Source organism: Adiantum capillus-veneris, chromosome 11 (genome assembly GCF_014529385.1).
Source record: "Adiantum capillus-veneris isolate H3 chromosome 11, ASM1452938v2, whole genome shotgun sequence".
In the NCBI taxonomy this organism is placed as follows: Eukaryota; Viridiplantae; Streptophyta; class Polypodiopsida; order Polypodiales; family Pteridaceae; genus Adiantum; species Adiantum capillus-veneris.
This window is the reverse complement of record NC_140941.1, coordinates 100,942,882-100,969,387: the sequence shown is the minus strand read 5'-3', so window position 1 is coordinate 100,969,387 and position 26,506 is coordinate 100,942,882. Positions and strand designations below refer to the sequence as shown.

Here is a 26,506-nt window from a genome sequence, read left to right as displayed (position 1 = left end):
ATGACTCTATCTAGAGGTCCAAAGCCTTCTTTAAATAGGCAATGGAAACGCCCACGTATCTCATAGTATACGGTGCAATGACATATGTAGTGTAATTCTGTCTTCGGCTCCATTCCGCATAACTTGCAAATTCTGCTCTCAGGTGGGATTCCCCTAAATCTGCCAAGTTCAATTTCCAGCTGGTGTGAGGATGTACGAATCTGAGCTATAGCACATCTCAAACCATGAGACAGGAGGGTATCCATGTAGCTCGGGCGAATCACAAAACCATCTTCAAATAGCTGTAGGAAGTTTTCTTTATAGTCGGCCATCTTCGTGCCCAATTCTTGTGTAGGGTCTACCCATGTCCTCTTGGTGTCCAACTGTATAAGATCTTGGCGGATGATTTTATTAATGTCCGTTCGTGTGATTGCCAGTGATGGAGCCTCAAGAGAGTATTGGAAGGGGGGTAATCTTTCCATACTGAACCCGTGTCTTTGAAACCACGAGGACAGTTGCGCATACCAGCATGATGTATCTTCTTTCATTGCTAATTGTCGAGAGGATTCGAGGGCCAATCTAGTATATCGGCAATTATTTGTATCCCACAAACCATGTATAAAGGACATTGATCTGGTAAGGTGGCCCTGGATGTGGCGCCTTTGTGTACTTTTCCACTTGATAAAATTGCTAATTTGGTTTGGCAATGTACATATTCTAAGTGTTTCATGGTGGCACACTCATCTCGCCTATAAAGACTGACGCGGGTAAAAAACTACCAAAAATAGCAGCTAACAGGTGCCGTTGCAGGATTGCATGGAAAGTGACCCAAAATGGTTATATTTGATGAAAATGATGCTTATCTATTCTTTTTATGCTTATGCAAGTGATCCCACAAATTTAGGGATTTTTTAGACTCCATTTGGGATTTTTCGCATCAGAAATAGAAATTTTTGGGTAAAAAATGAGCAGAAAAAGGCTTAGTTTGGTCCAAAGTGGAAAAATGGCCTAAAAATTGAGACATCAGCTGAGAATGCCGTGGGTAAGAGAGAGAGGGTTGTTTTTTACAAAAAAAAAAAAACTAGAATTTTGTTCTACTGTGTAATTGCTTCCATGGTTCCTGAATCTTGTGTAGGACAGTCCCGCCTCTTCGTAATCTTGTATCTAGCTTGTGAGGGAGTGAATTAGGGTTTCCCCTTATCAAAATGGTGTGTGGGCTTCACTTTAGAAGCTCTTAAATCTCTGCAAATTCAGAAAATGGTCACCATGAAGGTGGAAGCTCGAGTATTCCTTTCAACTGTTTGATGTTACGACTATGTGATTGGGGGCGAGGCTGCATGATACCATGAAAGAGGTTTGGGTTTTGATTGAGATTTGTGCTTGTATGAGCATCGAGGTTTCATGGCTGAAACTTTGGTGTCTTTAAATGGTCTTTTTAAGTGAAATTGAATGTGGTTTGGTGATCCTCTTAAACTTTGGTGTTTTTAAATGGTCTTTTTAAGTGAAATTGAATGTGGTTTGGTGATCCTCTTATCATAATCTCAACTACGAAAACAAGCAATTCCCAAGCACGATAATAAAGAGGGTTTGTGACTTTGCTGTCACGAACTCTCTTAGATTTTCTGTCACCCTTAGAAAGAGGGTTGATGATTCTCCAAAAACGCTTTTTCACAAAGTGTTTGCGACTCTCATGACGAACTTCCACAGCCAAAGGTTTTGCACCTTCCCAGCTAGACTGCAAACATTCCGACACCGTATGGAATATCCCAATACTACCTCTCCATTCTGTATTCGAGTGAATACATTGGAAAAATCCGGATCGGTGGCGTACTGATCAACCATTGTTGGGGTATAGACGTCTGTGCCTTGCCCGGCCGCCCAGAGTCTGGGCGCCCACTGACTTGTATACCTTATACATAGCATAAGTGTATAGGGGGCTGCTCACTCTTTGGAGTCTCCCCACCCACATCGTGTGTGTCTCTCTCTCTCTCTCTCTCTCTCTCACTCTCCGTCTGTGGTGCTCTCCGATCCCCTTCAATTGGTATCAGAGCTATGGTGACAGCGGAGAGCACGACGGCTTTGAGAGCTTCGAGGCGATAGCTCGCTCTCTCTCGACGGTGGAGAGATTAAGAAAGCTTGGAAGCTTTGTGAGAATGCAATGGGAGCTTATGAGCTCAGTTGAGAGTGATGTATGCTCTTGTGGAAGCTCAGAAAGGAGTGTGGAAGATTGTGTGTAAGTGAAGGTGCTGTCCTAAAACTGTGTGCGCAGCAGCACAGTTTTCAGATTCGTTTTTCTCCTTGTAGAATGCAGATCTGAGAAGTCTGTCCGCTTTGCCCATCTGTTTCGATGTGGTCTACAACTTTGCAGAAGAAACTTTTTGCAAATTCCTCACCGTTTTGCTGATATTCAGCTCAGACTGACTGTATACAGAAATTCCAAATTTTCTATTGTCGCATTGTGTGCGAGTTTGATGCACTTTTGGAAGCACGGGGGATGCTTGAAGTTGAGTGCATAAATTCTGAGCTGAAGATGCAATTGCAGCTTGTGTTAAGCTTGTGGTTTGAGGGTTTTTTGGTAGACTTGGGCAACGAAGTACGGAGGCGTTTACACACCACCGAAGCGGTCTCTTGAGAGACGCAGTTTTTTTTGGAGCACACCGGTGGAGCTTCTTTCACTCGTTTTCACAGGATACTTTGGCAACGATTTTGTGCTTGGATTCATGGCCTTTGCGGATGGTTTGCATATGGTTATGGCGCATGGTTGATGCCCATTATACATGCATTTTGGCGAGCACTTTCAAGTGCCGGTGAGCTCTCTTGAGAGCATTGTTTTCGCATTGATCAAGTTTCCGGATTGCAAATCTTTTGGCGCTTGCTTATGCGCGGTCACTCCGTTGATGTACGTTGAGTGCGGATTGCCATTGTATGTGAAAATGTGGAGCCATTTTAGCATTTCTACTCATTGGCATTGAGTAGAGTTATGGTTTATGGTAGAGATTGTACTTGAGTTTTTGCTCAGTTTTCAGGGGAAATTTTGTCCGATTTTTCCCAGATTCTCGCCATAGTTTGTGATCGAGTGTTTACTCTCACTTTGACAGGTTTTGTTAGTTTGGACACAGTTTTGTGTTTTTTGTATCCTCTCTTGCAAGAGTGAGGAGTTGTGTATCTTTCTTTGCTTGAGACAGTGGTTTACTCTCAGGTGGGAGAGTCTTGTGATCTCGAGCATTGTTTGCCATAGTTTTGCAGAGCTTATGCATGTATGTTGAGTGTAGTTTGATGCGCATTGATTGCTCATTGTATTGAGCTTGCAGGATAATGGTTATTTTGTGTTGATAGCCATTGTGTGTTGAAACTCTGGCGAAATTTTCCCAGGAGTTTTATGCGTATCATTTATGTGATCTAGGTAGAGATTGCAGGTTGCACTCAGCATTTGTGTGCGGTGTTCTCTGCAGGTGGGAGATTTGTGCATGTGTATGCATCGATACCGCACAGTGTGGGCTTGGTGATTAGCTCACAGATTGCAGTGTGATACTAGAGCAGGTGAGGCTTGTATTGACATTGCGGGAGCTCTATTTTGGAGTGTGTCTCACAGGTTTTACATTGTGTTTCTGGCCATATTTGTAGACAGTTTCCAGGTGTTGTTGGTGAGGTGGTTTTTCTTTCTAGTTTGCTACATTGTGCTCATGGCAGAGACAGGTGATCGATCAGATTGTGACCTCTCACAGATGCACGTGTTTGATGGGTCAGACTTTGCGGCATGGAGAGAGTGTATGCTTGATGCATTGACACAGCGAAGGTTGCATCGACGATTGAGTGGTGATGCAGGTAGACCTTCAAACATGTCTGACGATCAGTGGCAGGAGCTAGAGGAGATGGCACTAGCTACGCTCTCTTTGCACCTTGTGGAATCTGTATATGCTCTTGTTATGTATGAGACTACTTCGAGAGCACTTTGGCTCAGATTACATGATATGTATGATAGATTTGAGTCATCACGGACTCGTGTGAGACATGTACATTCACGAGCACGCCGACAGGTGACATGTTGGTATTGTGGTCATTCTGGACACGTTAGACGGCGCTGTTTTCGTCGTATGCGACATCGTAGGAGACATGGCAGTCTCAGAGATGTATGTAGTGATGCCATGGACTCAGTTGCTTTGACAGTTGATGTAGATGTAGTGTCAGAGTATACTAGTGACGGGGATGTCACTTTTACCTTGAGCTATGCACGAGATGCTATACATGTGGATAGTGCACTCCCTTCGCAGTGGTTGCTAGACCCAGATGCTATGTTTCATGTCACGCCGCATCGTGAATGGTTTTGTAGCTATTCTAGCGGGATGCTTGGCAGTGTACGTTTGACCGATGGATCGGTGCATGCGATAGCAGGTGCAGGAGATGTGAGACTGTCATTACCGAGTGGTGCATCTTACTTGTTACGACATGTGCGCTATGTACCAGATTTGACAGTGAGTCTGATCTCGATTGGTCAGCTTAGAGATTGTGGATGTCAGATTTCGCTACGAGAGCGAGATTTTGTGATGCATTTGGGTTCGCTAGTGATTGCGAGAGGTGCCAGGAGTGGTACAGGTTACCCATTGCATGTGGATCACGAGAGAGACGATGTTGTCTCTGTGATCATGCAGCCAGGTAGAGAGCGAGAGAGCAGGCGAGTCTCTTTTGCTCATGGGTTTCAGGATACTTTGCATGGAGTGCAGAGTAGTGAGCTCGTTGTGCACACAGTTGGGGCACGACTTGAGCAGTCACACAGAGAGGTGACAGAGTCAGACATGCATGCTTTGCTAGTGACTGAGCAAAGCAGAGAGTCAGTTGTGCGAGATACTTCTATGCAGGATAGACAGGTAGAGCGGTCTTGCTCTAGTGAGTCACGACAGGAGGACGTTGTGCAAGAGTCTATGCATACAGAGTTAGAGCATGAGAGCTCTAGTGAGTCACAGTAGATTGAGTGGTCATATTTGCAGTGGATGATTGTAGAGGAGGCTGAGATGTCAGCGATTATGCAGTCATTCCTTTCTATGCTCGACAGTGAGCATGGGGATATAGTTGTGCAGGATATATCTTCCAGCAGACATCTAGAGCAGCTGGTTTGCTCTGAGGTTGCACGACAGGTTGATGCGTCTTTTGTGGAGAGTCAGGAGATGCATGTGGCTGACACGCCTTGTCAGTCAGAGATGCCTATTGCCAGGGATATATATGTTGATACATGCTCCGTAGAGCTAGCAGGGCCCGCTAGCATTGCATCGGCATTCGGTGGTCTCATGTATGAGATGTTGATCTTGAGACTGGATATCGCAGCTGTAGTGGGAGCATTTGCAGTTGGGGTTGTCAGTCGTTTGTTGACTGATGATAGCATAGTGTACGAGGGAGATATGCAGGTATTGCGTACATACTTGCAGTACGTGTGCGGTACGTTTGGTGGTGTATGGACTTACACGGGAGCAGGACAGCCGGATGCACACGATCACAGCCAGCCAGTGGGCATCGGTTGAGAGCGGTTTTCTCTCACCTTTTGTAGTCTTTAGACTAGGTTCCCTTGCTTAAAGGCAGAGTCGCCTTTAAGTGGGAGGTTGTTGGGGTATAGGCGTCTGTGCCTTGCCCGGCCGCCCAGAGTCTGGGCGCCCACTGACTTGTATACCTTATACATAGCATAAGTGTATAGGGGGCTGCTCACTCTTTGGAGTCTCCCCACCCACATCGTGTGTGTCTCCTTCTCTCTCTCTCTCTCTCTCACTCTCCGTCTGTGGTGCTCCCCGATCCCCTTCAACCATATCCTCGAAGCTTCTATGATGAATCGCAGAATTAGCCAAGACTAGGGGCTTCCGAGACAATGCATTTGCCACCAAGTTTTTCTGTCCCTGAACATGGACAATCTGGAAGTGAAATTGTCGCATGATGTTAGCCCACCGCATCTGCTTTTCTGAAAGCTGCTTCAGTGACAAGAAGTAGCGTAAACTCTGATCATCAGTGAAGACCGTGAAATCAGCTCTGAGTAGGTAATATCGCCACTGAGTAAGAGCATGGATCACTACCAAAAATTTTCTCATAAATCTATGTTCTTAATTCTGGCCTTCAAAACGATCGGCTTTCATAGGCAATCACATGGCCTTCTTGCATTAAGACCGCTCCCAGACTAGAACCACAAGCATCTCAATATACTTCGAATGACTTTTGCAAGTCTGGCAAAGTCAACACTGGTCCAGTAGTCAGTTTTTCTTTGAGTGTCTGAAAGGCAATCACCTCTATCGGTCCCCACGAGAAAGGGACTCCTTTCTGAGTCAATATGTGCATAGGAAAAGCTACTAGACTGCCTCCGTTCTAGTACTCCTTGGATGCACCCTCCCTATCTCTCACACGGCAGAGATCAATAGACTCATATGTCAGGATCTGATTCAACTTGATACAAGGAGCACATGGATACAGCCAACATAGGAGTTGGGCACAAAGATGGCTTCCTATAGAGAGCATCTTCTTTAACTAACAGAGGATGGATATGTGATCAGACCTGCCTATATGGACATTCATTTATCCCATGGGATACGATGTGCTATTGGTCAGATGCGCACATCATCGCATCAGTTCGAGATTGAGACCGGTAGAGTACCAGCAGAGGCTAGGAATTGCCAGTTGTGTCACATAGAGCCAGAGACAAAGTTACATCACATCTGTCATTGTCCAGTATACTATGAGATACGAGGCGGCTTTCATCGTCTATTCAGAGAGGGCTTTGGACCGCTGGCTAGAGTCATGAGGTATCAGGATCAAAGATGCATCGGGTTGTTTTTCTAGAGCTGCGCAGACAATGGGAGAGTCTCTTGAGAAGATCAGGCAGTGGGAGACATTCACAGAGGGAGACCACTTGACTTCTTTAGAGCAGAGGCTCAACAGTCAGAAGAGCAAGCTTCATAGCAGACTTCAGAGCCCACCTATACCAGAGGTATCCTAGTTGACACAGCCATTGAGCTACAGAGAGTACGCCCACATCTACGAGCGCAACCACGACATCGATGGAGGCTCCATCAAAGGATCAAGACTATTCTAGCACAACATGGGTGACTCCAGTACGACTATTTACAGAGACGGACATCGGTGATGCTCTTTAGCGATCGATGCAATACTTTCTCGGACAACGCGCGATGTCGGGCATCCTCGGACATTCACGACGATGATTTTAGTTTTCACTTTACTTCATTTTCATTTTTATTTTGTACCCAGACATTGTATTAGATCCACCAAGCTTGTATCAATTTGGTCTCGTAGGTCATTTTGGCCTTTTGAAGACATTTAATATAACATTTCAATTTCATCTCTCTCTCTCTCTCTCTCTCTCTCTCTCTCTCTCTCTCTCTCTCTCTCTCTCTTTGGGATATATGTAGATGAGTTTTCAGATTATGTACAGAAAGAGGGTGATAGAGGTGCTCAGCTTGCAAGGACATGGATTCCGTTGCTATTATATGTTGATGATATTGTGCTGATCTCAGATTCTCTAGAGGGGATGCAGCGTCATTTGGATGCATTGCATGTATTTGCACGGGACAGTGGATCGTCTGTGAACCTTGGTAAGACCAAGGTAATGGTGTTTAACACCACAGTGCAGTGGGTAAGGAGGTCCGCCCCCATTTCTACATATGGTCGAGAGACTGTGGAGTATGCAGATACATACACTTATCTTGGGGCGGTTTTCAATGGTCCAGTATTTTCCCTGAGGCGCGCAGCAGATACGCGATTGACCAGAACCTATGCAGCATTGGGGAGACTTAAGAGGATATGTTCGCAGGCTTAGTTCCAGGAACCTCGGACAAAGCTTTGGCTCTTTGACACTTTGGTCACTTCGGGCTGTACAGAGTGGAGATATGGGGCCCCTCAGTTGATCATCATAGTAGAGTTGGAAGGATTGATGGATGGAGATGTATGCAGAAGCCCTTGGTGTCTATGATTTCTCGGATGATTAGGGCCAAGGCCTCAGTACCACATGACATTGTTAGGGCAGAGCTCGCTGCTCCTCCATTGGCAGTGGAGGCACTCACTCGATCAGTTTCATTTATGCATAGCACTTGGGCTCCCTAGAGACAGATATGCTTGATTAGCACTAGAGTCTTCACGACAGCTGGCATTGCAAGGAGATAGATCATGTTGGTATGCAGAGATGGCATCTTGGTTTCAGTTACATGGCTTTAGTATGGATCGGCTACCCCCATTTCGGTACTCTCTGGATGTACCCTCCATCTCCCTCACTAGGGCAGAGATTACCAGGCTCATCAGATAGGACTTGATTCAGTTGAATACACAGAGGACATGGATACAACCTACACATGAGCTAGGTATGAAGATGACTCTCTATAGAGAGCATCTTCTCCAACTCACGGAGGATGGTTTTGTGATCAGATCAGGATACATGGATACTCATCTATCCCACGGGATACGATGTGCTTTGGTCAGATACGCACATCCTCACATCAGCTAGAGATCGAGACGGGCAGATTTAGAGGAGTACCCGCTGAGTCCAGGATTTGTCAGGTGTGCCAAATAGAGCCAGAGACAGCTACATTACATATGTCACTGCCCAGTATACTATGAGATATGAGGCCGCTTTCACCGTCTATTCAGAGAGGGTTTTGCTTTCTAGAGTCGTGAGATACCAGGATCAGAGATGCCTCAGATTATACTTACTGGAGATTCACAAACACAGAAAGGATCTTGAAGAGGGGCACAATGAGAGAGATCCAGCGACAGTGGAAGATTATTGATTTCTTTCAGTCACAGACAGAGGAGTTCGAACAGCCCCCACAGCATAACAACACCAGAGGCACCAAAGGCATACTGCTTGATCGGGCGATAGAGTTGGGGCGGTCCCGTCGCCCACGGATGAGGGGGTCATCTCGACATCGACACAGATTGCGACAGAGGATCCATACCATACTGGCGCGACATAGGAGCCGTCCCGACAGAGTGCCTACCTTGGAGGACATTGAATCTCTATAGCCTTTTGGATATTGATGTATATGTATATGATGCCTCGACTGTCAGAGAACTCCATTGTATCAGCTCACCCTTTGTATTCCCTTTGTATCGCTTTCACCCCACCCCTACCTACTAATTTCTTTTCAGTTCTTTGTACTTTTTGTACCAAGACTTGGTGTTAGATTCACCACATGTAACCTTTTGGTCTCATAGGTCATTTTGGCCTTCTGAAAACGTTAATATTACAATTTCATTTCATCTCTCTCTCTCTCTCTCTCTCTCTCTCTCTCTCTCTCTCTCTCTCTCTCACGACTCCCCGGATAGGTATGTACATGATAGCGACCGCAGTAGCCGCTTCAACATATATCACAATATGTACATGATAACTTTTCTTTCCATGCATCGAGAAGTTTGAAAAGTGAGGTGAATGTTTTTACTTCACACTATGTACGTGCCACGACACGACATCCACCCCCTCTAAACCTGCACATCCTCCGGTATGTGTCAGCTTGATTGCTTCTTTGTTTGCATACGCCTTGATTGTAAACATCCAATGAGAGACACAATAAGCACATAGTTCCCACCTGGATCATCAGGAAAGCATACAGTATTTTTGTTATAAGAGCACAACCATATGATAATTAATGCATTCCTTGGATTGATAGGCATAAAGTTAGAGGGACATACATCAAGAACATCAAAGCATTTCCCTCTATCAAATGGCATATAAGTACACCAACAAAGACCATAAGCATCATAATGTCCTCCTGGGTCATATGGTAACATAAGAAAGTCCCACATATGGCACATACCATGAATTTCTAGTGAATTTGCATCACCCCCTCTAGTATCCAAAATTTCAGCATGCATCCCTGAATCATCAAGCTCCATATTATCCATTACCTCATTTGGTGCCTCATAAGCTAGATGCATAATTTCTCTTAGAGGCATGAAATCTTGTCAAACCTCATCCAAGAATATCATAAGATCTACCTCATGCTCATCTCCTTCTTTTTGTAGGTCACATACCTCATCGTAATTTTGAAAACCCCTATCATAAGGAGTTTGAAATTCCTCCAAAGCATCATCCAAAAGAGCCATAAGCTCCATGTCCTCATGTTCATGTTGTCCCAGTTCATGACATGATTGATATCTTTTAGAACCCTTGTTGTATGCAGCATGGAAACCATCCAAAGCTTCATCCAGAAGATACATGAGATCCTCTTCAATGGGACCCTCTTGAGAGCATATCCCATGCTGCAGTGGATCCTCATCATATGTGGTATGCATATAGGCCATATTTCCTTCACACTTTTTCTCTACCATTAAACCCTCTTTCAAGTACCTTTGTACTTCAATCTCACAGAAATCAACATGCTTCACAAAGATAGAAGTCAATTCTTTTTCCATTTCATCATCGTAACCCTTCCACTCATTGGTAGAAGAAGGTGGTTGCATATCAACTTGCACCCCCTCCAAACAAGAGCCTACGACTTTGAAATACATCTCATCTACCAATCCACAAGCATATTTATCACATTGAAGAGCATTGGCATCACAAAAAGTATTATCTTCATTTGGAGATTTGTGAACCTCTTTGAAGCATGAACCGAATTCCAAATCACAATACTCTATGTCATCCTGGGTCATATCGTTTTGCATATTTACATGTCCTTGGCGAAATCCATGCTCTACCACATTTATCACCCTTTTCTTCACAACATGACAACTTTTCAATAACCAATTCACCAAAAGCACTGTAAGCATCACAAAAAGGAACCCCTTCCAGTGAATTTCCAATAGAAATTGAGCTCACATAAGCATCTTTTGCAGATTGAGTGCCATCCATAGTATCTTCGACCATAGATCTATGTGCAAACTCCATAGCATCACACAAGGAAGCACAGTTCTCATGTGCCAAAACTGAAACACCAAGTTTTGCATAAATAGCTTTGACTACATCCTCATCTTTTGCATTTAACAATGTTTTGTCCTGTTGAAGGCACTCATCTATTATAGATTCCAGCTTTTCATGAATTTGATTGCGATCAATTGTATAGCATGGTTCTTGTATCAATTTGTTACTTTCAACATCCTGCAAAACAACTACTTTTGTAGAAGCAATGCACTCCATTTCCCATTCCATAAAGCTTAAGGTTTCTTATGTAAAAGCATTTGAAAAAGCATCCCAGTTGTCTCCACATTCCTTTCTAATCTCTTGTACTTGCTAATAGAAATCTGGAGCCACCAATTGTTGAAAGGACATAATATCAATCTTTCAGGAACCCCATGAACCCTCATCTCCATTGCATAGCACTCAAGAAGGCCTCTTGGGTCATAACCCTCAAAGACATTACATTTCTCATACACTGCACCCAATGCAATCTCCACTGCTTCTTCCATCTGCATCACTTTGGTTAGCTTTTGACTCTATATTTGATATCCCTTGCTAAAACCACATCATGTACATCCAAATTTATATCATCACAACTCTTCACCCCTGCTGCTTCGTGTCGGGTTCACCAGAAATGTCGGAATGTGTACGGTCTAGCTGGGAAGGTGCAAAACCTTTGGCTGTGAGAGTTCGTGATGAGAGTCACAAACATTTTGTGAAAAAGAGTTTATGGAGAATCACCAACCCTCTTTCTAAGGGTGAGAGAACATCTAAGAGCGTTCGTGACAACAAAGTCACAAACCCTCTTTCCTATCGTGCTTGGAAATTGTTTGTTTTCGTAGTTGAGATTATGATAAGAGGATCACCAAACCACATTCAATTTCACTTAAAAAGACTATTTAAAAACACCAAAGTTTCAGCCATGAGACCTCAATGCTCATACAAGCACAAATCTCAATCAAAACCCAAACCTCTTTCATGGTATCATGTAGCCTCGCCCCCAATTACATAGTCGTAACGTGAAACGGTTGAAAGGAATACTCGAGCTTTCACCTTCATGGCGACCATATTCTGAATTTGCAGAGATTTAAGAGCTTCTAAAGTGAAGCCCACACACCATTTTGATAAGGGGAAACCCTATTCACTCCCTCACAAGCTTATATACGAGATTACGAAGAGACGGAACTGCCCTATACATAGATTGAGCAACCATGGAAGCAATTACACAGTAGAACAAAATTGCTGGTTTTTTTTTTTTTGTAAAAAACATCCCTCTCTTACCCACGGCATTCTCAGCTGATGTGTCAATTTTTGGGCCATTTTTCCACTTTGGATCAAAACTAAGCCACTTTCAGCTCATTTTTGACCCAAAGGATGCCATTTTTGATACGAAAAATCCCAAATGGAGTCAAAAAAATCCCTAAATTTGTGGGATCACTCGCATAAGCATAAAAAGAATAGATAAGCATCATTTTTCATCAATGTACCATTTTGGGTCACTTTCCATGCAACCCTGCAACGACGCCTGTTAGCTGCTATTTTTGGCAGTTTTTGTCCGCATCAGTCTTTATAGGCGAGATGAGTGTGTCACCATGAAACACTTGGAATATGTACATTGCCAAACCAAATTAGCAATCTTATCAAGTGGGAAAGCACGCAAAGACGCCATATCCAGGGCCACGACTCCCCGGATAGGTATATACATGATAGCGACTGCAATAGCCGCTTCAACATATACCACAATATGTACATGATTACTTTTCTTTCGATGCATCGAGAAGTTTGAAAAGTGAGGTGAATGTTTTTACTTCACACTATGTACATGCCACGGCACGACAACGGGATGGCTACTTGATGAAGAAAACGATGTTGTGCGTCACACAGCCGTTAAGGGAAAGGTTTTGATTGAGTGCCATTGTCCACCTTTTACGGGTCACCGCGACATCGACACCACCTTGAAAGGTGTGGAGCGTTACTTTTTTTGGCCGAGACTCAAGAAGAATGTGGACAACTTTGTTCGCAATTGTTTAGTATGCTAGAAAGTCAAGTTTGACATGCATAAGGCACAAGTATTACTACAACCTTTACCCATTCCGACCCGCCCCTGGGAAAGTATTGCAATGGAGTTCATTTTTGATGTCCCGAACACAGAGTGCGCATGATGGCATTTGGATTGTCATCCACAGATTTAGCAAGCAAGCTCACTTCATTCTAGTGAAGAGAACAGTCAAGCCAGTCAAGCCACAATTTCGACTACATCATGCCACAATTTTCGCCTACATGGCATGCCTAAGACAATAGTCTCCGCGACAGAGATCCCCGATTCACGAGTTTGTTTTGAAGGGCTATTTGGGAGAACATTAACACACGGTTTTTAGTTCTCATCATCATCCACCCGTAGACAGAGGGGCAATTTGAGATTGCAAATTCAGTTGTTTTGTATTTATTGAAGTCTTACATCTCTGATTAGAAGACTCAATGGGAATTTTTTTTGCCCTTGGTGGAATTTGCCTACAAAAACATGATTCACTCTTCGACGGGGAAGGCGCCATTTGAGATCATTGAAGGTGCTCCGAAGGTTCCACCCTTCCTTAGTATTAAAGATGAGTCTTTTGAAGTCGACCAGTTCACGAGGGACTTGAACACTGCTTTTGCCAAGGTCCGGGAGGCTTTAGCGAAATCTTAAGAACGACATAAGAAGGTGTAGGTCGACATCGACGAGATTTGAAATTAAAGGAAGACAATTGGGTGCTCTTACTTTTTGAGAAGGCACGCCGAAGAAATCGAAAAGGAAAGGAGCGGCTTTTTCCAAAGCTTAGCATGAGATATTATGGCCCTTTTCCGGATAAAAGAAACGATAAATGATATCTTCTTTAGACTCAAGCTACCCGATACTTGGAAGATTCACAATGCATTCCATGTGAATCTCTTGAAACCTTTTAAAGGTGATGTGCCAGGTTGATGGGGAGCCTCATGAGCAACCCGAAGTGGAGGAAAGGGAAAACATACTCGTTCCAAAACAGATTTTGGCACACAAGGAAAGAAAGATGAAAGGGAAAGTGATTAGGCAATTCTTGGTTAAATTCAAGAACTATTCCACATTGGATGCGAAGTGGATGGAGGAGGAGGACCTAACAGATACTCCTCAGATTTTGGAACTTTATTTGAACGCATTTGGTTTAGCATAGTCTACTCCGTTAGATCCCCGAATTCAGCGAGAGTGAATCGAGTCCGCTCCTTTGTCAACAAATTACCCCTATTTTTCATGACCATCTCTGTAGGTGGCACTCTTGCCCTCTTTGTGGGCGTGTAGTACTCGAGGAATTCAGCCGATCGATGCTCAATCTCCTTGCATGTGAGATCATCGTCAAGGTATATGAGCGGCTCTTGTAGTACATGCAATGCTAGGTGGTTCTCTCCACCTCATTGAGAAACTGGAGGATGAGAGCGCTCTTTTTGGTGGTGTCCTTCCTCTCTCTCTCCATGTCTAAGGGAACGGGAAGGAGTTTTTGTATCCGAGCTTGAGGCAAAGCTCTTTGGCGTCTTCTTTGGGGGTTGAGGTATGTGTCTCCATGATGCCCGTCACTCGCACATTGAGACGTCGTGCTTGTGTCTTCTTCTCTATTGTGGTTTGTATAAGGAGGTGCTGACCATTTTGGGTTTCCTCTTTGACTTCTTAGGTTTCTACGTACTACATCCACCCATCCCTCGTTGGCTTCCCTCTTCCCTTCTATGGACTCGGACATGGCTTTTGTCTTCATCTCGATGGTCTCGGCGATGGCTTTTGTGAGCTCCTCTTTCATTGCTTCCTCCACCTCGACGATTTGTCCCTCTTAAGATGTTGAACGATCTCAAGAGAGACAACCTCGGCCTTGAGTGCGTCGATCTCTTTCCTCGTCGCATTTCGTTCTTTGAGGATGGCTGATTTTTCGTTCCTCCACTTGTCCATGTCCTTCCTCCAAGCCTTCCTCTCCTCCTCGAAAACGGTGAGTCGCTTGTTGGTCGTTGTGAAAGTTGCTTTGCTCATCTTATTAGCCAATAGGGGAGTCCATTTTGGGAAGTCGCGCCCTTTAAGAAGCTGGCGCTCTCCTTGAGAAGCTAATCTTCTGCTTGAGGCTACCTCTCTGCTTGAAAGCTGCACTTGTGGTTCTTACACACACACACACACACACACACACACACACAAAGAAGGAGAGAGAGAGAGAGAGAGAGAGAGAGAGAGAGAGAGAGAGAGAGAGAGAGAGAGAGAGAGAGAGAGAGAGAAATGAAATAAAATGAAATGTTCTATTAACGTCTTCAAAAGGCCAAAATAACCTATGAGACCAAAAAGTTGCAACATGGTGAATCTACTACAATGTTTGGGTACCAAGAATAAAAATGTACTGAAAAAAGATACTATAAAATCCTAACTGCTGAATGGGAGCTAAGCAGGTAGCTGGGACTGTATAGACTAAGAGTAGGGGTCGATGTAGTGAAGGAAGACCGATACAATATCTGATACAAAAGCTGATACAAGGGATGACATAATAGCTAATACAAAAATGGGTACGATGTATAATCCTCATCTTCATCACAGGATATCCATCATCGGTCAGTGACATATCTTATCAATCTCCTCTATGGTCAGTAATCTGATTGGGCGTTGTGCATGGAGGGTCAGGGTGATCTGAATCCTCTAATATAGCCTTGGTGGATGATGTGTAGTTCTCCGTAGTCGTTGGCGTCTGGAATTTCCTAGCTCGATTGTGTAATCAATCAGTGTATCTCTGATGTGAGAAGCGTGTGAGCTCTCCTCTGGTATTTGCTTCTCCGTCTCCCTGGGATCTGCTCTAGAGAAGTTTGTGATCCGTCTCTGAGATTGGCTAGTCTCTCCTCTTATCAGGCTATCTCTTTGTTGGTGCAGCTCGAGTAAACACAGTCCCAGACTTCTCTGGTCCTCATACCTCACAACTCTAGAAAGTGGTCCAAAGCGCTCTCTGAATGCACAATGAAAGCGACCTTGTATCTCATAGTATACTGGATAGTGGCACATGTAGTGCAACTTTGTCTCAGGCTCCATATGGCATAGGAGACATGTCTGGGCCTCTGTTGTTACTCCTCTTTATCTGTGAGTCTCCACCTAAAGCTGGTGTGAAGATGTACATATCTGGCCAATAGCACATCGTATCTCATGAGATAAGTGGATGCCATGTATCTAGGCCTCGTTACAAAACCATCCTTAGTGATCTGGAGAAGATGCTCTTTAAAAAGCCATCTTCGTGTGAAGATATACATATCTGGTCAATAGCACATCGTATCCCATGAGATAAGTGGATGCTATGTATCTGGGCCTCGTTACAAAACCATCCTCAGTGATCTGGAGAAGATGCTCTTTAAAAAGCCATCTTCGTGTCCAACTTCTTTGCCGGCTGTATCCAAGTCGTCCTAGTATCAAGCTGAATCAGGTCATGCCGAATGGGCCTGGTGATTTTAGACTATATAAAGGTCAAAGAGGGTGCATCCAATGAGTATTGAAAGGGGGACAGTCTATCCATGCTGAATCTGTGTAATTGAAACTATGATGTCATCTCCCCATACCAGCATGCTGCACCTCACTCTATCAAAATCACTCAAACATTATGGCTATTCTCACCCTTTCACTATACACAGTCGTGTGTGAGTTAGGAGACTTTCCCAATAACTTCTAAAAAAACATTCGGCTAGCTATTCATTGGGCTAGTTGAGCCAAAAAATAAAAATAAAAAGAAAAAGAAAAATATATTATGACCCATTTATGGATAAATATCTCATTGTATATAGAGCTTAAATATAGGGATTTTTAATTATATTTTTTGGTATTTTTAAATATTTATTCCTATGTGTATTTGTTAAACATATGTACTCTTTATGTCATATTCTTGCACTATAAGTATATTTTTTGTCAATATGTACATCCTCTAATTTCATATTTTTTTTCCTTTTATACAAATCACTTTCGCATTTCCATTCTCACCCTTGTGAAAATAAAAAAATGATTTTTACTCCCTTAGTCACTTTTATTATATGATTTTCATTTACTTTTATACTTTTTCTTCTTTCACCGAAGATAATACAAAAGAGAAACCATATCATATGATTCCAATATCTTTTTCCATATCCATAATTCTTCTATTTTTTATTTATTTTGTACTCATAATTGAAACACTATATGCTCATTAAGCTTAAGTCCATGAATAATTTATACACTACTGTCATTATGTATATATTTTTTTATTTACCAATGATCTCTTCCATGCATGTGTAAAGATAACTTGAATGCTTTGTATCGTGATATGACTCATGGAAAGCTCACTATTGGATGCATTGTGGAAATTCAACAAAGAGATGGGCACTAAAGACTTTTGCAATAGGAAAAAAAGAGACATTTTGATGAGATTTTTGAAGCCTATCTTTCCTCAGAATTTGAAGAAGTGACAAACAAAATGTAGCCCAAAATCTGAATAATTACCTCAAATTTTTTGATAATTTTTAGAGCTATCATCGGTGAGATATGAATTTTATGGTGGACCACAGTCTGTCCACTTTTTCTCACAAGTCACCTTAGTTTTCTTTCACTTTCATTCACACTTCTACATACACACACTCATTCCTCTTTATCCTTTACTCAAACATGCACCTTCGATAGTTTCTTTCGCCTTCTTCACCACTAACCTTCCCTCTCATCTCCATATCTCTTATATGAACTCTACATGTATAAACATTATATCTATGTCTCTCTCTATTAACTCTAAATCATAATTTTATCTTACCTCTTCTCTATGTACATAAAATCCAACATGTAGGCCATGCTTAACCCTTGCAAAGTTAAAGAATCTCGTCACCGAATCTTCATTTTCATAATTGGTGATCGACATCGGGAACGAATGGTAAAAAAGAGAAGAAGAAGAAGAAGAAGAAGAGGAGGATTGATAGTCATTCTTGACAATCTACACAAGGTAAGTCGAAGCTTCTTCAACGCTTTACTATCTCAAGGACGTCCATTTCATTGATCAACTCCTTTTACGATCAAACTTATTCTAACCATTGTAAATTGTACCACTAAATTCCTAGTGATTATTAACACAAATCACTTACCTTGTGGTAAAAAAATGCATTCTCTACTATCCATTAAAGTAAGTACTCTCAAGTTATTAATTTAAACCTCTTTTCTTTCAACTTCAATAATTCTCTCCTTACTCCACATTCATGTGACTCAAAAGGATAAGAGAGACCCACTTTTGCTTGAAATTCAAACAAAAAAAATAATAATCTGTGTTTTCCTTAATAAAATTGATTATACTTAATCATAATCGGAACATAAAAAGAGTCCTTTTCTTCTTTGTAAAATAGATCCATTACATACATAACATAGCACTTTCCAACACTAGTTGTGTGAGGAGCTTGTAAGCTTTGAGAGCTCTCTATCACATTATATTCATATGTGCGTAGAGATATTTTTAAGCTATTGAGAGGAATCGAATGATGCTCTACTCTCAATCACATTTGTAGCTTTCACTTGTTCATAAATAAGATTGATAGTTTATGGTGCAATTGTGAACAACGGCTACGCTTCTTCTCTTCAAAATTAACTCCGTAAGTTTGCTTAATGGCTTGTATAAGATGAATTTGTCCTCAAGATTATTTGTGTCCTTTCATGATTTGTGGTTTAAATGGGCTTGTTGAATTGTTCGCTTATGACTAATTGTAAGAGGGTGATACAGTGAGAGGGCTTCCATAACCCTAAGACGATGATATAATGGCAATAAAATCAAGCGTTGTGTTGTCTCTCTAATTTTTCTAAATTTAGAAACATCTAATCTTTTATGTCAAGATCTAGTTGTTCAAATTGGTTTGTACTTTCTACTTTACTCTTTTCAAAATCTCTTCGTTTGTGAAGGAATATATTTGTTGTTGTTTGTGTGACAATTTTGCATTCCTCTCTTTGCTTGTTTCGCTACATACTATTTGCGTTCTACTTCGTATCCATAATTAAGTGGTGTCTTTTTCTTTTGTTAGGTTTGGTTGTTTGGTTTGTTGTTGTTTTGTGTGCTTGTAGTCGCTCCAATCCTAACCCCAATTAAGCAACAAGAGAGCCTTGAGGAGTGTTTAGACGTCGCTTCTCTTGTTACCCGATCCGAATCTTCTCAATTTTGGTACCCCACTGACCACGGCTTGTGTATGTTTTCGTATAGGTTTAATCTTTAGAATAGTCAAGTAGTTTGCATGAATCACGAGAATTTATATGATCCTTTCATTCACATTGTATGGAAAAATGTTTACATTATTGTTAGTACTATGTCACCAGCGTGTGACTACTATCTATCCTTTTTGTTGATTTTTTTCTTATTATCTATTTACTTTCACTTTTTGGAAACACCCCTCGGGAAATCTAACTGCTCTGCATTGCATAGCTAGTGTGGAACTGTCTAGAGGGAGTCCAGGCCTGAGGGCAAGAGAGCACTAAGGTTGGACGAGGACTATGGTTAGCCAAGTGGGGTCATTGACTAGCCAAAGTGGAATCCTTTGCTACAGAGGCTACATTTCAGTTCTGGATGTGGCCGCAGTGTACAAAGAGGGTCGGATGACCTAGAAAGATACAATGGCAGCATCTCCTAAAATTTAGGGAACTACTATTTTTGGACCTGAAAATGTGTTGACGTCATTACCTCCGGAATGACAAGGGGAACATTTTCTTACTCTGCCGTGAAGTCAACTGGGCAACCGGTTGGGATATTTTTAGAGGGCAACCCCGAAACGGGAAAATGCTTATAAATGTGCCAAGTGGCACCTTCTGGTGCACTTGCCTCATGCAACAAGAGTTGGCGCTGAATTTAGGAGGGGGAGAGCCTCATTTTCAGTTTTTGTCACAGGTTAAGAGCTATGGAGTGCTTGCTTTCCCTCTTATGCACAGTGCGGTGCCAGGAGTGATGCCCTGCACGCTACGCACTGCCCTCTCTCTCCCCTTTGGCAGTATGTTATGCCCCTCTAGTGGGCTCTTCATTTGACCAATGTACAGTTGTGTGGGTTCATGCGCGATTGCCGAGGCAAGAGCCTCTTGCACAGGTACTGGATTAGCTAGCGACTAATCCCCCCGCAGGTACATGTGAATTCGGAGAGGTTTCACGCCAGAAATCTCGTCCGATTCAAAGGGCAAGTAGCCCTACAGGTGCGGGAGCTCGAGGACTTGCTACGGATGCGACCGGCACGCGAAACGGAGCCCGAAACAGTGAATTACAGCCTGCTGTGTATTTTTGCAGGTTTAGGGTTTTGGCCCTAAACGGACCCTAATACCCCCAGGAGGTTTGGGGACGCAAGGGGACCGCTGTACAGGTGATCTGGCGCATTTTCGGGGCTGAAAACAGAGAATTCAGCGTGCTGCAGATTCTCGCCAGGTTTTGCAAAGTGCCCGTATGCGTCGGGAAAGTCATTTAATGCGTGGGAATACTGACCGTGAAGGGTTCTAATACAATTATGTTGCTGAAATCAGGCCAGTATAGTCAAAATTCAGCCAAGGTTGTGCGGGGCAGCTTGGAAAGAACCACAGCGTTTATTCCCTCTTTTAAACAATAAAGAAATACCGAAAGGGGCGCCTAAGTTAGGGGCCAATTTGGTGTCGGTCTTCTCGTACAGGTGCATTTTAGCATCTGTATCCCATTCCTCTCTCTTGTGTCACTATAGCGTAGGTATAATAGATGACTAATAATGGGTGAAAGCTAAATCAAGGTTTGAAGTAAAGTCTACCGCCCTTTTTGGATTGAACAGGCTGGTTACATGGTTCTATCGACGGGATTAAATCACTTTTTCCCATAGAAGTGAGCCTTGGTCAGTTTAGGCTTGAAGACACAGGGGATCATAGACCAGACACAGGGAATAGCAATTATGGTTGACAGACCAGATGATGTGACTGAAGAGGTTTCCTCTTCACAGGGTCAACAGACACATGAAGTGGGTGAGTCCTCAAGACCACCACAGACGGATGACGATATATCCAGGACCCAGTTGGCTACTGTTGTGGCTATGTTCACACAAGTAATGCATAATCCGAGGTTTTTTGCCTTTCTGCAACTTCCTGTTCCGTCTCAGCAAATTGGGTCACTGGATCATATTCAAAAGCCCGTTAAGGCTCGAGCACAGGTGATTCATACTGCACAGTCAATGGAAACACCTGTACACTTGACGGAGAACATGCAGTCTCCACAACCTGTGCCTAAGGTGCAAGAACAGGTGGCTGAGATGCCAGTCTTTCAAGCTGTACCAGTTCAGCCCGCCACCTTTCAGCAGCCTATAGCTGGTTCTAATGGGCAAGGAAACAACTTACAGGCTATGCAACAGGTCTTCCCACCACCTTCAGTACACCCTGGCTATTTTGGAGGTGGATCGGTATTCGAGAGCATGGCTGGTCATGCATCTGGAAATCAGTTTTACATGCCAAGAATAGTGTTCGGGGGTGCTCAAACGATGATGCCTAACCCCATGTATGGTGTCACGGGCATGCTACCAGGTTTTCAGAGCACTCAGGGCCAATTTGGGGTGTCCCAGGCAAATTTTGGTATGGCTGGAATTACAAATCATGAGCCAAATATGGCAGTTCCAGGTCAAGTTAATAGCGGCCAAGGAACATTGATGAACCCTAATAGTGTTCCCATGTTTCAGTCACTTCCATATGACAATTTGACGCCGTTGGAGAGGCCAACTCCGTACAAAGAAGGTGGCAAAGGTGTGTCTTTCACGACCTTTACAGGGTTTGATGACAGGAAGAAGGCTCTCTCATTCCTCCAGCAGTTTGACAAGGCCTATGCAGGGGGAAACTTTACAGAGGCTTCAAAGGTCCGCAAGGCAGCCACTTTCTTGACAGGGAATGCGGGACAATGGTGGACAACTTTATTGCTTCAAGGGCAAGCTCCGTCCACATGGATTTACTTCAAGCAGATTTTTGCAGCAGCATGGTTAACTGATGACTTTGAAGCAGATGTCATGACAGAATGGCACCAGCTTAATGCTGCCACTTGCAGAAATCTGGATGATTACAATCGGAAGTTTTGGAAAGCTCTACTTCCAGTAACTTCCTATAGGTATGTGCCATTGACAGAACAGATTGAAAAATACTGTTGTGGCCTACCTAAGGGATTGAGAAAGTACTGTACGAAGACAAAAGTCACTACTTTGACGCAACTCATCGAGGTAGCAAACACTGGCAATGGTTTGCTCAAGGGAGAAGATTGTGAATTTAACACTGGCGTCAAGGCAGCATCAGGCAAGAAAAATTCAGCCAAGAAGCATGTTCCCAATGAGGCTCCTAAAGGGACTCAGGAGTTAGCCAACGCAGGGAAAGATAAAGCTACGGCTGAATCAGAAAAGGGACAGCGAAGAAATGGAAAAGACGTTCTCCTCGCAAGTCAGAAGAGCAAAAGAAGGTCCTGAGGACAGAGAACAAATGCTTTATATGTGAGCAGCCTGGTTACATTGCTTACAACTGTCCTACAAAGAAAAGGCCAGCTGATTCTGATGACAAGGAAGACAAGAAAGGAAAGAAGCCCATGGCTGGTCTAGTGCCAGATATGGTGGGCGACAAGCCAAATTCAGATGCAAGTGAGCTTTGCAGAGCATGGGGAAAGGTCAGGGATCAAACCGTGCTTATCTTCTTTGATCCAGGTGCCAAAGCCAACTTTATTTCCCCAGAATTGGCTTCAAAGTTGGGAATCAGACCTGAAGAGATGGGGTATACAGCAGAGACAGGTTTGGCATGTCCAGGCCATACAGAGGCTGTGACGCCTATCATTGGAAAGTTGCGTCTACATATCCAGTCCTATGTAGATGCTGAAGAATTTTACATCATGCCACTGGACGGATGTGATGTGTTGTTAGGTATTCCTTGGTTGTTTCGTGTACAGGGAATCATGCATGCCTACAACAAAAAGATCACTGTACAGAGTAGGGGAAAGACTCACATTCTGGATGTAAAGCTTAAAGGAGAGTCTATTCCCACTGTATCAGCTTCTGCTATTACTTGTGTAATGAAAAAGCATCTTTCTGCGTACTTGGTTTTTGCACGTGAAGTGTCAGATTGTGATGAATCTAATTTATCTGTGCTAGATAAAGAAAGGTCAATGTTTTTACAACAGTATAGTGACTGCTTTTCCGATTCATTACCGTCTCAATTACCGCCAGAGAGACCCGAGGACCATGCGATAGATTTGGTGCCAGGCAGTAGCCCACCAAATAAGCCTCCGTACAGGGTTAGTGCGGCTCAGCAGAAAGAGATAATGGGCCAAGTACAGGAGCTGTTAGAAAAGGGGCTGATTCAGCCCAGTTCATCTCCATTCTGCTCTCCAGTGTTGTTGGTGCAGAAAAAGGATGGCTCATGGCGTATGTGCATAGACTACCGTGCATTGAACAAGAATACCATCAAGAATAGGTTCCCTATACCTAGAATTGATGATATTATGGACAAATTAGAAGGAGCAGCTATGTTTAGCAGGATAGATCTAAAGAGTGGGTACCATCAGATCCGCATTAGATCAGAGGATGTGCACAAGACTGCTTTTAGAACGACGTTTGGCCTTTACGAATTATTAGTGATGCCCTTTGGTCTCACAAATGCTCCTGCTACGTTCAATAGGATGATGGACAGAATTTTCCGTCCACACCAGCAGTTTGTTGGTACATTCTTTGATGACATGATAGTCTACTCAAAGAATAAAGAGGAGCATAGGCATCACTTGGCCATTGTGTTCAAAGAGCTACGCAGTCATAGGTTGCTCATCAATACAAAGAAAAGTGAGTTTTTTCTCGAAGAGATTCACTTTCTGGGACACGTTGTCTCAAAGGATGGTGTTAGAATGGATCCTGCAAAAGTTGAAGCGATCAAGTCATGGCCAAATTTGAAGACAGTGCATGATGTCCGAACTTTCTTGGGACTATGCTTCTATTACAGAAGGTTTATCCGAAATTTCGCTGAGATTGCTTCACCTTTACATGCTCTTCAAAAGAAGGCAGTCACCTTTAGATGGACACAGAAAGAGATTTCAGCTTTTAATCTCTTAAAGGAAAAGATGACTTCGGATCCAGTCATTGTGTTGCCAGATCTTAGGAAGTCATTTGTGGTCCAGTGTGACGCCTGTGGTAGTAGCATTGGTGCAGTGCTAATGCAAGATGGCAGGGTAGTAGCCTATGAGAGCAGAATTTTTCAAGGGCCAGAGATGACCATGCAGGTCTATGAGAAAGAGTTACTGGCTGTGATTCATGCGCTCTTAAGTTGGAAACACTACTTGCTAGGTGCAGACTTTGTTGTCCAAACGGACCATCAGACCTTGCGGTACTTCTTGACACAGACAAAGTTATCTGAGAAGCATATGCGATGGGCAAATATCTTGTCCATGTTCCATTTTCAGATTGTGCATGTGGAAGGCAAGAAGAACGTTGTGGCTGATGCCTTGTCAAGGAAGGCACAAATTTCAGCTGTGTCAATTCCTTATCATCATGAACTTGATGATATGAGAGAACAGTATGAAAATGAAGAAGATTTTGCAAGGGTCTTTGAGCAGCTAATGCAAGGACAACGTCATGAACACTATCTTCTTAAAGACGGGTTCATGATGATGCATGGCAGATTGTGTGTCACAAAGCCATTGCGACGCAAAGTTATGGAAGAGAGTCATGTCCCACCGTATGCAGGGCATCGTGGTATCGATGCTACAGTTAAAGCGGTTGAGACATTCTTCTACTGGCCTACATTGAGAAGAGATGTGGATGCCTTTGTGCGAGAATGCCTAATATGCCAAAAGGTCAAGTTTGACAGGCAAAAGGCACCAGGGTTATTGCAACCACTACCTATTCTAGATAAACCATGGGAAAGCATTGCTATGGATTTTATCTTTGATCTTCCGAGAACGCAGACAGGAAATGATGGTATTTGGACCATTATTTGCAGATTTAGCAAACAGGCTCATTTCATTCCTGTCAGGAAGAAGATAAAGCCAGATCAGATGGCACGCTTGTTTATGAGCAATATTTTCAAGTATCATGGCATGCCACAGTTGATTGTTAGCGACCGTGATCCACGCATGACAAGTTTGTTCTGGAGAGGCTTGTTTGAGAATATGGGCACCACGCTCAAATTCTCTTCGTCATTTCATCCTCAAACAGATGGGCAGTCAAAAGAGGCCAATTCTACTGTCCTAGATCTGCTGAAGTGCTATGTGTCAGAGCGTAAAGGAAAGTGGGAGCAGTATTTGCCATTGATGGAGTATGCATACAATAATACAGTGCATTCATCAACTGGCAAGGCACCCTTTGAGATAGTTGAAGGTGGCAAGAAAGTTCCTCCCATACTGCATACGAAGGACAAGATATTTGAAGCAGATAAGTATGTTCAGGACATGGATGAAATGTACAAGAAGGTCAAAGTGGCCTTAGAAAAGACTCAGGCAAAGCAAAAGAAAGCAGTTGATTGTCACCGTCGTGAAGTGGTATATTCACTTGGTGATTGGGTGCTTTTACGCTTTGAAAAGGCAAGGTTAAAGAAGATGAAGGGCAAGGAAAGATTGTTTCCAAAGCTCAGCATGCGTTACTATGGGCCTTTTCAAGTGTGCGACATAATCAGTGATGTTGCATATAGGCTGAAATTGCCTGACAGTTGGAAGATTCACAATGCGTTTCATGTGAGTCTTCTCAGACCCTATGTGGGTGATGTGCCAGAAGATATGCCAGCTGAAGATCAGCCGGAAGTCGAGGAACTTGACGAGATCTTGGTCCCTGAACATATTTTGGCACATAAGGAAAGGAAAGTGAAAGGCAAGGTTGCTAGGCGTTACTTAGTAAAGTTCAGAAACTATCCACCAATGGATGCTAAGTGGATGGAAGAAGGTGAACTTGCAGAGTCACCAACTGTGTTATCACTTTACCTGGAAGCCTTTGATTTGCAACCTACCTTGACCCCTTGAGTTTCAGAGCTACATGGATTGTCAGTGTGACAATGTCTTTTGAAACAAATGATGTACATGGTATTTAAAGTGAGCTCAAATGAAATAACTGTTACATGAATGTTAGAGCTGTATAGATTGTCAGTTTGACAATTGCTCTTATGGAATGTCCAAAAGTTTGGTTAGTGCTATAGAAGTGAGTATTTCTTGTCAGTTTGTCAACGATACAGTAATTGCTTCTATTAAAGAGTACATGTGTAACTGCATTCTTAAACTGTCGGTTTGGGTATGCTCGAAAGTGTTACGGGATCCAACGTGTACTATAAGACAGTGGCAAAATGTGCAGCTACCATTTTGTCATTGGAAAGTTAGTGACTCAAAGCAATGGCAGAGTGCGAAGATACCACTATGTCATTGGGACAGGGTTCACACCCAGGCAATACATGAGTCGACGAGGTGTTGAATACACTAGGGTTGACAATGAGCATGTATGTGTCGTACATGTGTCGACAGGTGTTAAATACATCAGTGTTGACTAGGAGCATGAACGACATAGATGCAAATGAGGACGTTTGAGATTTCAAGAGGGGGGTATGTTACCAGCGTGTGACTACTATCTATCCTTTTTGTTGATTTCTTTCTTATTATCTATTTACTTTCACTTTTTGGAAACACCCCTCGGGAAATCTAACTGCCCTGCATTGCATAGCTA

General features: G+C 43.0%; 1 protein-coding gene and 1 pseudogene across 5 annotated transcripts in view; one reads left to right on the top strand and one right to left on the bottom strand.

Moving 5' to 3' along the window:
- The window catches only part of LOC147447729 (uncharacterized), a 188,635-nt gene that overhangs the window by 33,483 nt on the left and 128,646 nt on the right, over positions 1-26,506 (top strand). The window lies entirely within an intron of this gene.
- Positions 9,466-10,623, bottom strand: LOC147447732 (uncharacterized; annotated as a pseudogene).